We start from the raw sequence: 6,705 nt of genomic DNA on the forward strand, positions 1-6,705 counted from the left end.
AAATAAAAAACTGGGCAGTCGTCCCTTGCCTGTGTTGCAGCTTATTCTTGAAGCAGCCAGTGTTGTCTCTGGTTCCCATCTGCAGCTCTTTTATATTTTTTATTCTTTTCTGTACTCAGCAAAATAAAACTCTTTCAGGAAACAACTGGGCAGGAAGTAAGGGAGAACGGAATTTCACCCTGGGAGGTTTGAGTCCCACAAGTAAAGCGCGGCAGCGGGAGCGCTCAGGAAGCATTGTCGTTGGTACATGGGCACCATTGTGCTTTATGAGCTCCGTGTGTTCCAAGCAGCTGGGAGTCGCAGAGTGGGGCAAGAAAGAGTCCATTTCATTCTGGTATATCTCTATTATACGAACTCCTGCTAGAAACTGAGAAGTAGCTAAAAATTGTGTGCGTTAAGTCATCACACATGGACATCAGACATCTGAGGTGACTCAATCCCTCCCCCACTTGCAGCGGGATCGAGTGAAAAGCATACATTCTATGTAGGTATTAGCCAACACAAGGTCTGAATGGGTGCCCCTCATTCTATCATGAGAAGATCGTGTGAAATATGAGTCTCAGGGGGAATGGTGCTGCCGAGTAAAATGTAGAAAGCAGCACTTGAAGGACCACAAGAAAGGACAGACCTCTAAATATTGGTTTATCATAATAACCTGCTGTGCTCCTGGAATTCAGAAGGACGTGACTCTATAAAATGGGTACAAAAAAACTAGAAAGAAAAAAACTAGACGTGATAAAACAATGGCATTAAATGAAAACAGAGGTACAAAAAAGGGGAAAAGAGAACAAACAGAAACACTAAAATCCCATAGTAATCATTCGCTTGTTATTTATTCAGGAAACATTTAATGTGCATGTATGAACCAAGAACAGAAATAGAAATAGTAAGGAGCAGAGTTAACCTGGTAAGAATTGAATCAGAGATGGGGAGGACAGACTTGAGAAGACTCTCAAAAATGTGAGGAGGACACAATGAAAATATGAGAGAAGATGATTGATGTGGAAGACAGGAGTTGGAGGTCTAATCTAGCAATAACAGGTTCTTCGGGGGGGGAACAAAAGACAACTGGGGCCCAGGACGGTTGGCTCAGTGGTAGAGCGTCGGCCTGGCGTGCAGAAGTCCCGGGCTCGATTCCCGGCCAGGGCACACAGGAGAAGCGCCCATCTGCTTCTCCACCCCTCCCCCTCTCCTTCCTCTCTGTCTCTCTCTTCCCCTCCCGCAGCAAGGCTCCATTGGAGCAAGGATGGCCCGGGTGCTGGGGATGGCTCCTTGGGCTCTGCCCTGGGCTCTGGAGTGGCTCTGGTCGCAGCAGAGCTATGCCCCGGAGGGGCAGAGCATCGCCCCCTGGTGGGCGTGCCGGGTGGATCCCGGTGAAGCGCATGCGGGAGTCTGTCTGACTGTATCTCCCCGTTTCCAGCTTCGGAAAAATACAAAAAAAAAAAAAAAGACAACTGGAATACAAACCACGGACAAAGAAAGTGTTCCTAAGCTTAAAAAGTAAAAACAAATACATATGATAGGTAAATAGAACTAGTTTACCACATTGCAGATAAAAATCAATGAAAAAAGAATAACCCGAAATTGAAAAATAAATTAACAATGATTTCCAAAACACTCATGCAGTGTAAAAATTACCTACAGAGGAACAACATCCAAGCTGGCCCCAGACCTTCCACTTATAAAACAAAATGCCAGATGAAAATGCAGAAAAATTGCTCAAGCTGTGAGGCAGAGCAGTTGAAAAGAAGTAAGTTTATAGACGGCACAACTGTGTGTAAAATGCTATGAAAATTACTACAACTATTCCAACTTATTGAGGGTTTGGGGTACAGTAAATAACACCCATCTTCTCTGCCCAAGTTCTGACCTGACTTAGAAATAGTCAGAAGTTGGAGAAATGGGTCAAAATATTTCCCTCATGTTGCTAATAAAGCTTATATTGAAGGATATGCCTTATCATGGACACCTGGGTTTCCTAAGTGAACCCTAGGACTAGAAGCTCTACCCACAAATGTCTCCTCAGTGTGGGTGTCTGTTCTGGGAAACACTCAGCATGAAGGGGCCGAGCACAACAGGTGCTTCTTGACGGCAGGCTTGGTTCAGAAAGGAGGGAACAATTCCAAACAGGTCTGGCTTTGAGCCCAACTTGCTGATCAGATAAGTCACTGCTCCATCCCCACTCCCACTCGGGAGAAAGTGAGTGAGGGGATGGGGAAGGGTCACAGTGTTCCCCTGGTGTCATCAGGAGTGAGGGGGAAGCATCCCCCTTCTTTCCATGGCATCAGTCCACATCTCCCCTTCCCGTACCCCCCACCTCATGCAGCTGCTTGAGAAACAAATGAAAGTAAAAAGCTGACCATTGGAAAGGTTGTAATATAAAAAGTCTGACATTTATGCTCCTTATAGGATGGAATGTATACCAAGGGGAAAAATTAGAAATAAAGTAAAAATTTATGTTACTCGTTATAGCATTATGTTATTTAAAAATAGCTCTGTACTATTTATAATAGTATAAAGCATTGTGAACAACTTAAATTATTATCTCTAGGAAATGGAAAAGTCATTCTGCCTTAACAGTGACAGGAAAATGCACAAATAATAATGATATATAGTACAGAAATCATACCTAGTTTTATCTTATAGGTCAACTAGAATTGATTGTGAGTGGCTGTTTTTTTTCCCGAAGGTAGATTTTTTTTTTTTTTTTTTTTACAGAGACAGAGTGAGAGTCACTCAGAGAAGGATAGATAGGGACAGATAGACAGGAACGGAGAGAGATGAGAAGCATCAATCATTAGTTTTTCATTGCGCGTTGCAACACCTTAGTTGTTTATTGATTGCTTTCTCATATGTACCTTGACCGAGGGCTTTCAGCAGACCGAGTAACCCCTTGCTGGAGCCAGTAAGCTTAGGTCCAAGCTGGTGAGCTTTGCTCAAACCAGATGAGCCCATGCTCAAGCTGGTGAGCTCGGGGTCTCAAACCTGGGTCCTCTGCATCCCAGTCCGACACTCTATCCACTGCGCCACCACCTGGTCAGGCTCCCTGAGGTGGATTTTGAGGCCACATTTAGGCTCAGTGGGAGAGAATGCTGTGTACAACAGTGGAGGTGGGAATTAGTTATTAGGGGTGGAATGAGAATCAGGGTAAGAAATGGTATGATATCTGCCAAATTTTGGCCATCTATCTTACAGTATAATTTTAACTGTGTAAGGAGAAGGGTGCGAATTTGGTGGGAAAAAAAATGTGAGAGGCAGATGAACTGAAATGTAAGTAGATACGGCCGCAGGGAGTCCAGGTGGTGTATGATGTGTGCCCTGCTTCCTCTATGTCAGGGGTCCCCAAACTACGGCCCACGGGCCACATGCGGCCCCCTGAGGCCATTTATCCGGCCCCCGCCGCACTTCCGGAAGGGGTACCTCTTTCATTGGTGGTCAGTGAGAGGAGCACATTGACCATCTCATTAGCCAAAAGCAGGTCCTTAGTTCCCATTGAAATACTGGTCAGTTTGTTGATTTAAATTTACTTGTTCTTTATTTTAAATATTGTATTTATTCCTGGTTTTTTTGTTGTTTTTTTTTACTTTAAAATAAGATATGTGCAGTATGCATAGGGATTTGTTCATAGTTTTTTTTTATAGTCCGGCCCTCCAACGGTCTAAGGGACAGTGAACTGGCCCCCTGTGTAAAAAGTTTGGGGACCCCTGCTCTATGTACTGCTCTTGTGAATGCGGAGCTGGCCTCCCTGAAACTGAATCCCATCTCTGCTACTTACTAGCACATGAGGCTTAATCTCTCTGTGCCTCAGTTTCCTCTTCCAGAGCAATGGTGATAATAACGGTCCCTACCTCAGTAGTGAGAGAGAGAAGCATCAACTTTGTAGTTCCACTTAGTTTTGCACCCATTGGTTGCTTCTCATAGTTGCCCTGACCAGGGCTTAACCCAGCGACTGCAGGATCCAGCTGGCATCCCCAGGATGGGACCAGTGATGTTGGTGCTCTGGGCGATGCTCTATCCACTGTGCCTCCAGCCAGGGTTGTGGGAGAAGGTTATTGATTTTCACAGATTAAGTCCTGGAGGTCAAGCATGTGAATTGTTACACTCACTTCTTGATTACATGTCTGAAAAGTCAAGGTATAAACAGGTATAAACCAGAAGGACTTGAAAGTTGATCAAAGAAAGCTTTCGGTAGAAATAAGAGGAATTTGGATCTTTGCCATCAGAGAGATTCAAGGATGACTGATGAGAGGATCCCTGAGCCATTCTCTGTCATACAACCAGAATAACACCTATGCTTTCCCAGGGGGAGGGCCTTCTTGACTATTATTTTCAGAAACCACAACCCCCATTTGATTCTTAGCCACTGCCTGACCAAACAGGAAGCTTGTCTTAGTGTGTACAGAATTCAAATGCTTTGTGGAAGGTGGAAGTCTTGCCAGCACACAATGAGTCAGTCACCATGAACCAGAGACATGAATTAGAGCAACCACTTGGGACAATATGTTATTTTGGAAGTGAGGATTTCTTTTCTAACATTTGAGCCTGGGAACATGGTGTGCTCTATATAAAGCAGAAAATAAATAAAAGATTTCAAGGAATTCTTCTCCCATATGACCAATTCAAAAACCCAAGCTGACAAACCCAAGCACTAAAAGATTCAATGAGCATGCATAGACTCCAACTTGAAACTATTTAAAATTTTTTTCTTCTAAAAAAAAAAAAAAGAAAGAAAAGGAAGTCACTGAAATAGAAACAACTGGCCACAGAATTTGGTTTTCATTAAGTGTATGTACTGCCTCTGATATGTAGGAAAGTTGTTAAGAGAGTAAATCCTAGGTGTTCTCATCACAAGAAAAATTTTTTTCTTTTCTTTTCATTGTATCTATATGAGATCATGGATGTTAACTAAACCTATTGTAGTAATCATTTCACAGCATATAAATCAAACCATCATATTGTACACTTTAAAGTGATATATGTCAATTATTTCTCTATAAAATTGGGAAAACAATTGCCTGCCCTGTGGTGGCACAGTGGCTAGTGTCAACCTAGAATGCTGATGTCGCCAGTTCAAAACTCCTGGCTTGCATATAGGAGAAGCAATTGCTTCTCTCTCCTCCTCCTACCCTTTTTCTTTCTGTTTCTCTCCTCTCTCTAAAATCAACAAATAAAATCTTTAAAAAAAAAATAGAACTGGAAAAAAATATATGTAATAGATGCTATGTAAAGAAATGAGAATGCCTGTGTTCTAATAAAACTTAATTTACTTATTACCTGATTTATTACTTTATGACATATGTATGCAGTGGGGGGATTCAAATAATTTAACAACCAGTTCTCTGCCCTAATGACCATTTTAAGTATAAAAAAAGATATACTGAAAGGTAGTTTATTATTTCATGCATTTAATAAATAAGAACAATAAAAGAGGTCACAAAGCTAGATTATAAGAAGGTTTTAAAATATGAAAAGTATTAAATATTACTTGACAAAAACAATAAAACTTATTTAAGATATTTCCATATTGCTTCTTGAATGGCATCCTCACTTGCAATTTTTTTCACCTATGAACAGAATGAACATATTACTACCGGCACTTAGAATACACTGTTGTGGCCTGGACCAGGCGGTGCTGCAGTGGATAGAGCATCAGACTGGGATGCAGACTGGGACACAGAGAACCCAGGTTCAAAACCCCAAGGTCACTGGCTTGAGTGAGGGCTCATCCGGCTTGAGTGCGGGATCACCGAATTGAGCATGGGATCATAGACATGACCCCATGGTGGCTGGCTTGAACCCAAAGGTTTCTGGCTTGAAGCCCAAGGTCACTGGCTTGAGCAAGAGGTCCCTTGCTCTGCTGTAACTCCCCCCATCCCCATCAAGGCACATATGAGAAAGCAATCAATGAACAACTAAGGTGCCACAACAAAAAATTAATGCTTCTCATCTTTCTCTTCCCATCTGTCTGTCCCTCTCTCTGTCTCTGTCAAAAAGAAAAACTTTGGAGTAAGTCTTCATTTTGGATTGTGCTTAGAAACATGGACTCAAAGGGAAAAAAACACCATCCTTGAGCCAGAGCTTCCCTTTCTTATCCATTCCTCACATCTCCATTGATAGGGGTATGGCATCTTTAAATCACTCTATTCTGTGACAGATACCATTAAAAATAGCACATAATATGACCTCTAAATCAAGTTGAAAAGGGGGACAGACGCCTGCCTGACCTGTGGTGGTGCAGTGGATAAAGTGTTGACCTGGAATAGTGAGGTCACTGGTCAAGGCACATACGGAGGTTGATGCTTCCTGCTCCTCCCCCTTCTCTCTCTCTCTCTCTCTTTTTCTCTCTCCTCTCTCTCTAAAAATAAATAAATAAAAATTTAAAAACAAAAAAGAAAAGGGAGAGAAAGAAGGGGAAGAAAAGGTATTTCTTGCCCTGGCCGGTTGGCTCAGTGGTAGAGCGTCAGCCTGGTGTGTAGGAGTCCTGGGTTCGATTCCCAGCCAGGGCACACAGGAGAAGTGCTCATCTGCTTCTCTACCCCTCCCCCCCTTCCTCTCTGTCTCTCTCTTCCCCTCCTGCAGCCAAGGCTCCATTGGAGCAGAGTTGGCCCGGGGGCTGGGGATGGCTCTGTGGCCTCTGCCTCAGACACTAGAGTGGCTCTGGTTGCAACAGAGCGATGCCCCAGATGGGCAGAGCATCCCCCCTGG

This window comes from Saccopteryx leptura, chromosome 6 (genome assembly GCF_036850995.1).
Source record: "Saccopteryx leptura isolate mSacLep1 chromosome 6, mSacLep1_pri_phased_curated, whole genome shotgun sequence".
Taxonomy (NCBI): domain Eukaryota; kingdom Metazoa; phylum Chordata; class Mammalia; order Chiroptera; family Emballonuridae; genus Saccopteryx; species Saccopteryx leptura.